This window comes from Poecile atricapillus, chromosome 8, assembly GCF_030490865.1.
Source record: "Poecile atricapillus isolate bPoeAtr1 chromosome 8, bPoeAtr1.hap1, whole genome shotgun sequence".
Classification (NCBI taxonomy): domain Eukaryota; kingdom Metazoa; phylum Chordata; class Aves; order Passeriformes; family Paridae; genus Poecile; species Poecile atricapillus.
The window spans coordinates 23,349,571-23,364,099 of record NC_081256.1 but is presented as its reverse complement, the minus strand read 5'-3'; positions in this window follow the sequence as shown (position 1 = coordinate 23,364,099).

Here is a 14,529-nt window from a genome sequence, read left to right as displayed (position 1 = left end):
TAGAAAAGCTGTTAAATGTTTTTACTTCCTTTGCCCTCCAGCACCCAGTAAATATTCCATTCTGGTGCAATCCTTCACTAGGAATTTTCTAAGACTTCCACACTAGCTGAGACAAACCATGCTTGTCCTCTTTGAAAGTGTTTTTAAATCACTTTGTGCGTAGGAATCATTGCTATTAAAACATGAATTCAGTGCCAGGCTTTATTCAGCTACATTCAGAGTTGATTTGGAAGCGATTTCTGAGAGACACAAAGAAGGAAAGGATCCTCAGAGCACTGCTGTTGGAATTTGTGGAGGTTTTTATGAGAGCACACATCGACCCACACCTTCTATCAACACAGGGCACACACAGACAGTGCCTGCAGCTGGCAGCAGCCCAGGGTGCTCAGCTCCTCCCTCACCAGATCAGAATTACTCCCTTGTATGTTATGTGCTGCTCCTTCTGCTTAGGACATGGGTACAGATAGCTCAGAACTTTCTGCTAGATATGGAATCCCCAAAGGAGTCCATGGCACTTAAACCCAATGTATGTTAAAAACTCATCAAGTGCAGTGTCACTATACCTCGACTACAGAGTAATTCTTTTTAGAAATCTCTTTACAAGTTTTTCTAAAATATTCCCATTTGTTTCTTTCTTTCTGCACTCATCACCATAATAAGAGCACACTAAACAACTCTCAGACCATCTTTTCCCCCCAGAGAAGGATGAGCATATGTGAAGTGATTTGTAAGATTTAAACTTTTCACTTTGATACAACTCTGTGGAAAGATATGAGCACTCTGACACTCCTGAAGCCTCCTGGTATCTGCTGCCTGGAAGAAGGCAGAGTATAAGCACTGGTCATCCACACTTATCTGAGGTCAAAATTCAGCTCTTTTCTTTCAATTGTCACACAGATAATGACAATATATATATATATAGCCACAATCCAGCAAGCAGTAAATAACAATAGGTATCAGATTCCGGAAGGAACAATGATGGAATTTACATTTATTTCACGCTGCAGCTGGCACTCCTAACTGCAGGAACCAAAAAAGCCCCATGAAGGTGAAGAGCCAATTTGTGATTTCCTTCAGATGAAGCATCAGGGCTGGTGTTGATGTTGATCAGTTCCAGCAGAGCCATCCCATCCCCTGCCAGTCCCTCGAGATCCCAGCAGAGCCTCCCTGATCACACAGCAATGCTCCATCCACCTCTCATATTTGAGCAGGAGCAGCGAATTCTGCACAGGAGAATCTGTGAAAAATGAGTGACAAAACCCTGCAGAAGAAGCAGGAGAGCGAAGATTTCATTTTTCTCTTTCTTCACATTTCCTAAGGTAACTGTGGTTTAGCCTTTTGGTTTTCATTTTTCAGGGAAGTCCTTAAGCCTAGTTCACAGCAGCCTTTATGGCTGAGAGCTCATTCATCAAGAGCAAAATCTCACATGCAAAGTTCATGACAGAGTGGTGAGGTGCAAAGTTGAAAGAGAAGGAAAATAATTTTTCCCATCCCAGAAATCCTTTCAGAAGCACTCTCAATCACAACAAGATGACCTCAGAAGTGGGATTTGCTTGTTGTTTGGGGGTTTTGTTTGTTTCTACAGAAGCTCAGGGAAAAAAAAAATAAAAAAAATAAAAAAGCACTCTTAACATCATCATAACTGAGAATTCAGACTCTCTTGGAATGTGAAGACTTTGGGGGTTAAATCCTTCTTCTCAGAGAAGCAGATCGGGGTTAGAGCCCATCCCCCTCTAAATCCTAGCCTGAAAAGAAACATTTTATTACAGAAGTTTCACTGAAACTGGCGTGTTCCCACAAAACGTTTCAATGGTGAGAAATAAAGAGTTCCCAAGTGTAAAGCACTGCCAAAAAGTTCCCAATCCTTTCTAGCCAGTGAGCAAGGAAATGTGTTATTCTGCCATCAGAGGAGAAGGAAGCCCCTGTCCCAGTGGTGCTGTAAGGTCACGCTTCATCTTGTCCCCAGCAATTTGTGTGTGCACCCACAATTCCAGGTACCTGGAATAATGTAGGGTCATTTTCTAATGCATTTCAGCAGTTTTTATTGCAAATGCCTGTATAAAAACAATAAACATGGCTAAAGAACACAGGCAGAAAGCTACAGTGACCTCTTTTCTATCCTTTTACAGCAATCTCTCTTCCCTTCATGGTGTATGAAGAGATTTTGGGGAAAAAACTTTCCAAAATATTTGCTCTTCAAACCCATATGCTTTTAAAAGAGAGGTGGGATCCAGGTTTCACCTCTGGCACTTAGCACTTGCCTCTTGCTCACGTCTTGGGAAAGGCTGGGAAAGAGAAGCTCTTACTTTGCCTGAAATTGAGTGCAGAGTGACACCTCCCTGATCTGTCACAACTCAGACTCTTTCTGGAGGGCAAACTAACCAACCCATGCTAATTCCATTTTTCTCCCAAATTTCCTTTGCTATCCCCAAACAGGCAACAAAACAGCTGCTGTTATCCCAACAAAGCAAGTGCTACCAGGGAGGAAAAGCACTTCATCTTACAGAGCAAAGAACTTCTCCACTGGCTGCTCTCAAACAAAATCCAGCTGAGCAAAATAAATCCTGTTTTCTCACTAAAGAAGTCCTCATGTGCTCAAAACAATCCTGAAAGAACCCAAATGCTTCATACAGTTTTTAATTAATTCTATCTAGACACACAGCAGTCTGAGAGGCTGTAGTGTTATATATATAACCTCCTTACATTTCACTATTTACATTGTGTTATTCTCTGGCTATTTCCCAACTCTATTCACTCACCCTAGAGATCAATTTAGGCACCAAAATAAAATATGATCTTATCTTTGCACTGCACAGAAAAGTGAAACAAAATTTCTCACGGGAGGCAGGGGTTAAGGCACTGGACTGGGTGTCAGAGAAGTGGTGTTCTATTCTTGGCTCTACCACTCACTTGCTGTGGGAGCTTGTAGAGCAAGATACAGAGCAGGAATGGAGACTCCAGCCAAGAAATTTCTCCTCTGTAACTTTTCCTCTTTCATTATGCATGAGAGTGAGTTTTTCCAGCGTCCAAGCACACATCTGAAAGTTGAGGAAACACGATTCTACCAAAATACAGAACCAGCAGAGAAAGAAAATGAGTGGAAAACATCAATTACAAAGTTTTCTTGGGCACCTCTGAAGAAGTGAAACAGAATCTCTACTCACACAGTGAAGATAGAGAAGAAATTCAGCCCCAGGTTCAGCAGGCACTGCTCCAAGGACTGCACTGGACCTGCACATGGGCTGACTTTGGTCTGCTGTGCTGCTACTCCTGGATCTATTTGCTGCTTCAGACAAGTTTTCTGAGACAGTGAACAACAAAGAATCAGGCCAGGAATGAGAGGATTTGCTCTGGGTTTGTTTTTTTTAACAAAAATAGGAATTTACACTTCGGTTTGGAAATAAGCAATCTGACTTTAAAAAGTAAAAATAGACTTTATTGGGGCAATTTTTGTTCAAAAGCCATAGCTAAGACTATATCCAGACCTGGAGTAACAAACTGCTTAAATAAAGAATTACAAACTCACAGTTAACTCCTGCTGGAAACAGTATTTCCTTCCCCAGGAACAGAGCAGGCAGCACTTCTTGCTTTAGGTAATAGCTGTGGTCTAATGCACAAAATTGAAACATTTTTAATCATTTTAGGAGACTCGAAGAAAGAGTAAACATGTAGGTCCTCACTTGGCATGGCTGGATCTTGTTCTACCATGCCAGCTAATGACTGAAGGGTGAGATTGTTGCAGCTACAGTGCTCTCTGTGTAAAATAGATGATGAAGCCGATTTATCTTAGCCATATTTGTTTTTAATTACACAGAAAATCTGCCCACATTCTGCCTTGAGCTGTGTTCTAGATGTTCAGTGCACACTCAACTTGTTTGCTGACAGTTTTACAGCTGGGTCTCAGATCCTTTAGGTTCACAGAAACAGAAAACTAATCCAGTCATAGAATATTCTTCAATATTAACCTTTCTCTTAGACTTTGTATAAGATATAAGGGAATAGTATATACCTTATTTTAACATTTTAAGACTCATATGAAATCAAAGTCTGACCAATAACCTCACAAAAGCAGCTGCTGTGTAGTGTCAATTCTCAAACAGGTGACCCTGGTTCTATTATATAATAAAATATACTGTCTTGGCCAACAAGAAGAAAATTTCTTATTCAGTCAATCCCTCAAAATACCAAGTTTTCAGAAACTTTTGGTCTGAGAGTCAGGCACACCTGGACTCCTTTAAGGACTCCATAGAAAATATACACTCATAAGTGATTTATTAAAAATGTTAGCAGGAAATATTGGTCTCTTTACCTACAAAGTGTTTCTTCTCTCTTCCTTTTTTGATGTCAAACCTCTAATATTTCTGATTTTTCAGGGCCTGTAACAAACTGTCCCAGGCAGTTGCTCAGGAAGGCAAACTAGCTTCTTGATACATGAGAAAAATCCTTCCAATTTCATACTTCTAAAATTTTTCAATATTTTTACTGCTGAAATATTATGTAACCACAGCCTTTAATCTAAGTGCAAGTCACACTTGATATATAACAATTATTTCTTAATAAAATGTAATTATAAAAAATTCAAGGCAGTCTCAGGGAATGTGCAACTGAAACTGTTAATATACCTGAGGGATTATTTCCACACTTACATATATTAGGCACTATATAAAACATAGGATTTCTTGAGACGTTATCAACAAAGCAGAATTATATATTTTTTTTTTTTAACCTGCTTTTTACTGGTTGCATTATCAAGTTCAATTTTATTAGTTTGAATCTTCTGGGAAGGATATGATTTTAATAATGTATAAAAGGTTTGCCTGGTAGTTGGCTGTTGGCTTTTACTGGCTACTTAATGTAATCTGTAATTACTGGAGCAGCTCCTGTGTTGGCCAATGCTTTAAGGTCACTGGAAAGCTCTGCTGGGTTGCACTTGGTGTACAAGAACATCCCTCTGCTGATTGATGGCTGCACCCTATGGAAGTGTTCTCATTTAGTCCTTGAAGCATTCCTTTAAGGAACACTGTCAGTCCATATATACTTTATTTAAAAAAGGAAAATAAAATGTTGCAGGGCTTGGCTTTGATAGACTTCCACCTTTTTAAATGTTGTTCCTTTTTTTATTTTAAGCTGAAAAATCCTGAACTATCTGAAACAGTTGGCCAGAACTTGCTGTTGAGAAACACACTTAAAACATGATGTGAACAGGCTTTATTACAAGACTAAGCTGAATTTTAAAGTGTAACATTGCCAAGCCAGTAAGTCACCTACGGCTTCCTGTGTCACCTGTGGCTTCATGTGTCACCTGCTTTGGTGGTACTACCAAGATAAACCTGGAAATAGAAGCAAAATGCTGGAAATATTCCAGATCTGCTGTATCCCTGAGCCTTTTAAGCTTGAACTTTCTACTCACAAGATTTCCATGAAATCGATTGACAACTAAACCACTGGACTAATCACAAAGCCAGCAATTTGTGTTTATGATCCTCACTGGGTATAAACCAGCTTTTTGTCCTGGTGGTGTAATTTTGCTACATTAAAAATGTTTTTTCTGAGGAAAAAAATCCTTATGGAAAGCCAACATGATTGGAGAATGAAAAATCAACTTGGTAGAAAAATGAATGTTATCGAAAAGCTTATTAAAGGTTATTTTTTTTTTCTGTATTGCATGACAATTTTTGTACTGCCTAATACTACTTATAGATTCTATACATTTTTTTCTGGGAAATTGTTCACTGAAAGGTTTCTGTGATTTCATAAGGAAAATCAGGAGAGTATACTGTCATTTTTCAGAATTTGCCATCTATTTAGTTTCAAATTCATGGTGGCTGCTCTCTCTGAAAGCAGTTAGAACATGGACTTATAAGTCATAGGGATAGAAAACTATAAAATACTTTATAAATAATATTTTGATGTTAAAAACACCAGTAAAGAATCATTATCTTCACTTCCAATTAAAAAAAAAAAACAAAACAAAACAAAAAAGGCTCCCTGAGAGGGGTTTTAAAGATTTTTCTCAGTATAGAACATCATGTTTTGGTGAATTGGTTACCTGTTTTCTCAGGGATATTTATACATTTCTTGTTCACTAAAGAACCTGCTGCTCTGTGGTATGGGACATCCTCATCTCCAGTTCTAGCCACCAGGGACTGTGGTTTTTCTGCATCTCACAGCTCACAGGACAAGAGTTTCTTCTCAGGACTTACAATTTAAACTGTAGATAAGAACCAAAAGGATTTATTTTCCTAATATCAAATCAACTTAGCTCTTATTGCAAGTTAAAACCTGCTGCAAGACCAACACAGGTGGAAACTGAACATATTGTCCTTCATATCTGATGAAAGAATGGGGAGTTTTAAACATCATTCTCTGTAAGTGCAAAATCATTCACATATACACACCAATAAACCTCTGCCTTTGGACAAGTCTTGTGATTGTCCACTGAAATTTTGTTTTACTCATGAGCTGAGTTGCATTCTTACTATCAGAGAAAACACCCAAACACAACAAACTGAATAACAAACCACCTAATACTTCTATATTCTGCCTGGCTAAGTGTGTGGGTCTATCTTTTTGCTGTAAATAAAAACAATTTAAAATCAACGTTAACAGGGAAGAAAGCCACTATTCAAAACATCAGTGAGAACCCCCTGTTACCTGTAAGGCCACTACTATAATCCCTGATAATTTCTTGGGAGCAGAATCAAAGGACTACAGCATGCAACTTCAATTAAAAAATCCAGCCAGAATAAATAGAGAAAACATGAAAACAGTGATTTTTCTGGCACTCCGTTTGAAAGGAAGAGTTAAATTAATACATGAAAAGATCCTATCAGCTCTGACTTGTCTGAGTTATTAATTGAACACCTTCTTGGAAACATGTAGATAAAGACGTGTACCTTAGAGAATACGAGATAAGAGTGAAAGGAAAGGGGGAGAAATTAACAGTTTTGCCAGTTCACTCCCTTAATTGTCAAGCTAAGGCTGTTCAAAGCTGCCTGGAGCAGTGCAATACAGAACGGTAACGAAAGCGTGGGCTGGCGATGCAGAAGATAAAAACTTCAGGATTATCCTTAAACGTACTTATCTTTAGACACAGAAGAGGCTGTAAAGCCAGCTGAACGATATAAAGCTGTTCTAAAACAAGACAAATATCTACTCCATGTGTTATAAGCAGTTCAAGCTGCTTCCTGTGATGAAAAACATGGGCTGTACAGTAGAAATACTACAGCTAAGTACAATAGATCCCATGATACAGTTGTTTAAAGGAATATTAGAGTGATGAAAGAAGTGATGGAATTCTGCTCTTTAGGAGGCTCAGAAGCGGCGAGGAAAAGTTGAAGCACGGTGATTTGGGTAAATGCTGCTGATGCTGGAAGTTTGTGAGCTAGAGGACAGTTTTCTGCCAGGGCTGTCCGGGAACAATAAGGCTGGATGGTTCTCTTGGCCGGGGCAGGGGGAGAGCAGGAGAGCGATGCTCAGCGTTTCCCATCCTCATCCTCCAAAGGGCGGTGGGATCCTTCCCACCGAGCTACACGGGACGGATCCAGGCACATCTGGAGTCAGTCCTGGGACCAAACCCCCCTCAGCACTTCATTTCAGTCACTTTTCATCCTTTCTGCCTTGTTTTGTCCCCCACGGAGCGCAGTGAAGCGCCCAACTGTAACATTCAGATAATACCAAATACAGTAATAAGGAAAAAACTGATTAAAATACTAATTGCCACACTAAAATGTTGCCTATGAAATTATCAGAGCTGCCAATATCCCATCATTAATGAACAAAAGTCTGATTATCTTTTCAATAAAAACAGAGAAATTCCAGCCTTTAAACTCGTTATCATGGCAAACCAGAACGCTATGATAATGCATGAGAACTTCAGTTTTCAGCTGTAAAATTCCCAAAAGTCTTGTGACTTGTTTATAACTTTGTTATAGATGATTACCTTCCTCACTCACACAACTCCCACGTTTGCTTTTTGGGAAACAAAGTGTATATTCCACAAAAGCAAGCAGGAAATTTATTTAAATAAATGAGAAATATGGAAAGTAATTTATCCTACAACACACTGCTGTGCACTGGAAAGCCTGACGTTTGCACAGCTAGTTTCAAATCATACAAAGCATTTTTAGAGGCAAAAGTAAAATTTAATATCTGCAAATGCTGATCTCTGACAACGTTTTCAATTGGGGTCAAATTGTCAAAATACTTTGCCGAGGTGAATCCTAAACAGGATAGACAGGAAATAAAATTCTTTATTTTGTGCAGATATGTTTTAATTATTTTCTCAACCAAACATAAACTGCAAATTAGTAGTGTTTTGAGCAAACTTGAAACGGAATAAAAATCTAGTGTTAATCAACATTTCTTAATCAGTTCCATTTATCTAGAATTTACATTGAAAAATGCATTTTTAAATACTTGTTACATAGGGATGACAATTCATTTTAGTGCCTTCTTGTGAGGCTTAAATAGCATTTTTAAAAATTTTGCTTTGAATTGGATTCCATAACAAGAATTTATTTAAATTGTTTCCATTTAATAGCAGTTTATGTGTACATTTTTTTTTTAAAAAAAAGGGGGGGGGGGGGAAACACCAAAAAAAACCCCACATAGTTTCACTTAAATTCCCCTCTTTGCACATTAAACTGTGTAATGCACCGAGTTCCACTCCAGTGTTTTACAAATGAATGGCTGTTGCCATCTACCGTTGGAAAAATAGGATCAACAGCAAGAGATAACAGCACAGATAAGACCTGCGGAACAAAGGCTTCAGCAGGCACAGAGGATCAGCTCTTCCTACTGAGATATTTGAAATACAAAACTCAAGTGACCAAAGAGAGGTAGAAAAATGTCCCTTCTACTCCTAAGCCACTGTGTTTTTTATGTCTGATCCAGCTGGGAAGAAAACACGAAGCCAAACTTTGATGACTTCATTTTATATGGATCTGAGGGTTTGGAAGGCTTCACCCAGAACTGCAGCTAAAGTTGAGTACACACAAATTTTTAAAAATGAACTAATAAATCTTAATTTTAAAATACTATTAGGCCCAGGTTACAATCATGCAGCCTGAAAACCATAAATGCAGGAGGCAAAAGTCTGCAGCCATGCAATGCAGAGCTCTGGCTGGAAAATGGACCTGACCTGAGCCACAGGCAGGGCAGAGTCACCCAGCACAGGACCAGGAGCCAGAGTGGATCTCCCACGCTCTTGTGCCAGAGGTTTAGCACTTCCTGGGGTTGGTTTTTCCAAACTTCTTTCAGATAAAACAAATTTCCAGCTTGGGAGTGTTGAGCTGAATGCAGAGAACTGAGCAAAGAAAAGCACAGAAAGTTATTATATTCTTATACAATCTTTTGTCCACGGTTTTTAGCATTTACAAAGATTTGATTGCATGTCTTCACTTTACAATTAAATTACTTATGTATAAATAATTGAGACATATGCTTCTTCCATTCCTTTTCCTGATAAATATCCTTAGATACCACATCCAACCACATTTTGAAGGTACCCCTTGTTCAGGCAATCTACAAACAGAATGAGGGAAGGGTTCTATTAATGTTTGCCAGACCTGTCGGAGGTTAAACAGCCTTTGAATTAAACCATTCTTTACTCTTTGATAATTATTATTTTTCCTTAAGACACTTTTTGTTGCCCCATAAGCAAGGTCAACTTGAACTGTTTTGTTAGACTCAATATCTCAGTACAACGTTAACTCTGCTTGTGCTGTTCTTACAAACTCTGTGTGTGTGCTGTCACCTCTGACAACAACTTTGGGAAGTGTTTAGCAGAATTCTCTGTAAGTACAAAAACTCCAGCTTTTCTGTTGCTCATTTCAAATACACAGCAAAGTGTACTTTAAGTTTGCACACCAAGTCACACTAACATGTGAATCTGTACTTGCCCATCTTTACAAACCTCTTGCACTGATTTAAATCTTGGTTTGTTTGTTGTGCACTGACACATCGCATCCGACCCAAACAACCATGATTGTGTTTAAACTCATGCAAGAAAGATAAAACCTACACTGGGAACAGACTAATGAAAGCAGTGTAGGATAAAAACCTGCTGCTTTCATGTAGGGGAGTGAAAAAGGACAAGGACATTGAGAGGTGACTGAAAGCAGAGGTCAGGGTAGAGCCAGGAGTGGAGCACAGCTCAGGACCGTGCCTGTCACACAGCACCGCAGCTGGAACCAACCCGGCTGAGATCCCGAGATGTGAGCGCTTGGAAATGCGGTGATGGGGGAGGTGTGTCCGTCCCCTCGGGGGATCCAGGTCTGTCAGCTCCCAAAACACCCTCAGAGCTGTTTGCACAAGCACTGCAATGCTATTCCTCCTGCTATCCCACCAGTTCTATGGGATCCCCTAAAGGATTTCATCCCAAGGTTCTCCACAGAAGAGGATCAGTTTTCCCACAGGGACAGAAAGCTCTGGGGTGTTCAGAAACAGCACACCAGAAGATGACGGTGCAAAAGGAAGGTAACCCCAGGCACACAGGAGTGCAGCGAGGCCACTTCATCCTGCTGGGAGAACACACAGGGCTGGGTCCCCTTTGGCCAGAGCACTGTCCCTGTACCCAGCCTGATGCAGCAAATGTCGTGGGACTGCCCTCGAACAGCAACAATGCAGACCTGAGCCAGCTGTCCTTCAAAGCTCAGCCTAAACATCTGCTCCAGAACCTCCTGACCACTCGGTGCTAACTCCTGAGCCTCTGGCACTCCACAAGTCACCCAAAATGTGCAACCCCAAACCCTAAACTATCAGAATGGCAGCAAAGCAAGGTGTGAACCTCAGTAAAGCCCTTCCATAACTTTACTGAGCAAAAGAGCTCCTCCTCTCCCAAACATCAACCGATTTTAAAAGGATTTTGAAATTAAACAAATCTGGAGATATTAAGATGAGCATTTACATCTTGGGGGAGGGAAATTGACTTAGTGCCAGATGATACAAATGGAGCTGCCGCCGGGGCAGGTAATTACTTGGCTGCCGGGTGACTTTTCTCCTGTCTGCTCTAAGGAGAAACATTGAATACAATTCCTTTGACACACTTGCAAATGGTTTTAAACACTTGAGGAGTGAAAGAGCTGAGAGTTTCTGTTTGCATTCCTAAAAAGCCACATTAGCACGTTTTTTGGCCTGTTTCACTGGGGCTGTGCGAGGCTGCTCAGAAACAGTAGCAAGCTGCACCTACAGCCCCAGTCGTTGTCCTCTGCAACAATGTCATGTTGCAGTTTTCCTTCTTTCCAAAAATAAATAGAAGCAAATGTAGACCACGTTCTGAGTTCCTCAGCATTTTCTCTCTGACACACGGATCTGAAGAGCACGTACTCTTTTATGACTACAGAAGCTTGGCAGTTTCAGCTTATCACCCCTTTCAGAAGGGACAGATATAAAAATCATTTTAAATGCCACCAAACCAGGTATACTTAGAAGACGTTTTTTCAGAGAGTTGTAAGTCAAGTAGAGTTTCATTTGAAAAACAGTGTCCTAAGCACATGAAATATCTTGGCTGTGCATGTATAGTTGAGAGTCTGAAATGAAGTATTTTATGCTAAGTGAAACTGTTGCTTGGAAACAAGATAAAACAGTGAAAACATAATTGTTTGAACTAAGAAAGAACATTACCATCAACAGAGCCAGCACCAGTTTTAGCTGGATCAGGTTTATTAAGCAAATTCAGATTCCAATACCAGAAAGGCCCTACATGTTTTCAAGTGTGTGGGGTCGGCATCTCCTGTTTGTTTATTCTGGCCACAGAAGGTTTCTTTCAAACAGAATCAAAAAATTAAGTGCCCAAGTTCACTTCCATCCTCTGTGCAAAGAAAAAAACAGAAGGCCACAAGATGGCACTGGTCAAACGCTCAGGATATTAATGATGCATTGGTAAATGAGCACTGATGATGCCCAAGCTCAGTTTGTAAGGCTACGTCTGCATCCCACATGTATGCCCACAGATCCGGTGAACCTGTAAGTGGTTGATGGCAAGTACAGAAATACAAATACAGAATACAGATACAGAATACAGATACAGAAATACCAAAAAGGTTTAGTTATGGTCAGAACTAACAGCAGAGGTAACTGAGCAGCCAATTCCTGTGGTGGTGATGGCACTGGATGGGCCTTGGTGTTCCTCCTTCAGGCAGACAGCGCTGGGGCTCAGCACGCTGCAGGCAGGTTTGGTGTTGTACCCTGGCACAAAGCAGGCAGGTTTGGTGTTGTACCCTGGCACAAAACAGGCAGGTTTGGTGCCCTACCCTGGCACAAAGCAGGCAGGTTTGGTGTTGTACCCTGGCACAAAGCAGGCAGGTTTGGTGTCCTACCCTGGCACAAAGCAGGCAGGTTTGGTGTTGTACCCTGGCACAAAACAGGCAGGTTTGGTGTCCTACCCTGGCACAAAGCAGGCAGGTTTGGTGTTGTACCCTGGCACAAAACAGGCAGGTTTGGTGTTGTACCCTGGCACAAAGCAGGCAGGTTTGGTGTCCTACCCTGGCACAAAACAGGCAGGTTTGGTGCTGTGCCCCTGGCACACATTGCAGTTTTTCTTCATGGCAGTGCCAAAGCCTGAGCACAGGGAGAGGAATTGCTGAAGGAAGACAAGCCACAACACCTTGCCCTCGCTATCCTTGCTCCACACTGCAGCGAAGTATTTGTTCACAGCTCCCTGCGCTGTCTCTCACGTTTTCACAAATTCAGCTCCTTGCCTCCAAATTCGATGAGTAAAACTCAACATTTCTTGAACCCGATGAGTAAAATTCGGCATTTCTGAGCTCCCATCAGCTCAGGGCTCTCCTAGGTTAGACCGGGGGGCGGTGTGCGCTCCCCTCCCAGCGCCCGCCCTCCGAGGGGAGCACACGACAAATCCCGGCGGGGACCGGCGTTCCGGGGGCTCCGTTCGGGGTCCCCGGCGGGCCCAGCAGGGCCGGGGGCCGCCCGGACCCCCCGAGCGCGGGGCCCGGGCGCTGCCGGCGGGGCTGAGGGGGTGTGGGGGTGTCGGGGCGGCGCCCACCGCGCACTCCACGTTTCAGGGAGCCGCGGCTGCTCAGCGCCCGGCGGCGCCGCGCCCGTTTTGCTCTGCTGGGGTCCCCCGGCTGCCCAGGGTGGGCGGGCCGGCCCTTTGGTCCCGGCCTCCGCCGAGGCTGACAGAGACGAACTCTTCGCGGCGGTAGCGGCGCTGAGCCTGCCGACCGCGGCCTCTACGAGGGGCGAAGGCGGGACCATCCCCTGTTACGGAGGAGGGACAGGGACCCCAGGGTGGGCCGGGGTGTGGATCCCCCTCGCTGGCTTTTTTTGAGGCCGGAACTCTTTTCCCCCTCCCCCCCCTTTCCCATGGCCGCTCCCTTGGCCCGCTGAAAGTCAGCGAGTAAAACAGCGGGCGAGCGTGAGGGGCGCAGCCGCCATTAGGGTTAGTTGGCCACAGGGCCTGCACACCCCAGCACAGGCCGTAATGCGCCGCGCTCCGCCTCTTATACCCCGCGGCCACGCCCCCCGCGCTCCCATTGGTTACAGGGGCGCCCTCCTCCGCTGCCATTGGCTGTGGCGGGATGACGGGGCGGGGCGCGGCGGGCGGCGGGACTTTGGAATGCGCCGCGTGCTCGCGGGAGCGCGCCTGGACGGGAGCGCGCGTTCTCCCCCCGAGCGTCCCCGCCCCGCGCGTCCCCTGCCCCGCGCGTTCCCGGCCCCGCGCGTCCCCTGCCCCGCGCGTTCCCGGCCCCGCGCGTCCCCTGCCCCGCGCGTTCCCGGCCCCGCGCGTTCCCGGCCCCGCGCGTCCCCTGCCCCGCGCGTCCCCGCCCCGCGCGTCCCCGCCCCGCGCGTTCCCTGCCCCGCGGCCGCGGCTCGGGATCCGGGGGATGCGGCCTGAGGCTGGGACAGGACCGGGGCCGGGGGCTTGCAGTGGGATTTGGGGACTGCTGCCTGGGGTTTGGATATCGGTGCTTGCGGTTTGGGGGTGGCTACCAGGATTTGGGGGCTGGTGCCTGGGATTTAGGAGCTGGTGCCAGGATTTGGGGGCTGGTATCAGGATTTGGAGACTGGTTCCTGGGATTTGGGGATCTCGTGCTTGTGAGCTGAATTTAGAGACTTGAGCCTGCGTTCAGGTCCCACTTGAGGATCCCTGAATGAGAATCCCAGGCCATTCCTCTCTCACCATTCCCCCAAAGCAGGGCTGTGCCAACCCCACCGCTCCCCTCCTCCCCCTCCCATGCTGTGCTGGGTGATGGTTTTTATTCATCTCTGCCGTGACCTCTCTTTGTGCAGGGCGGATGCTCCCTGCGGTGCTCCCTGGAGCATTCACCTCGGACCCCTCTGCTGCCTCATGTTCCTCAGAGAGGCTTTTGTGTGTTTGCTTTTCCACCCTGAAATTTCTATGGAAAAGCAAGCCGTTTTGCAAGTGCAAAGGAGTGTGAAACAATAGTGTAGAGCTCTTGGTGTTCCCAACTTCAGTTGTACGTATGCTGTGCAGCATTGGTCTGGTAAAGAGACTCTTATAAAAGTATTTTGTATCTATTCAGAAGGATGTATTCACAGACTATG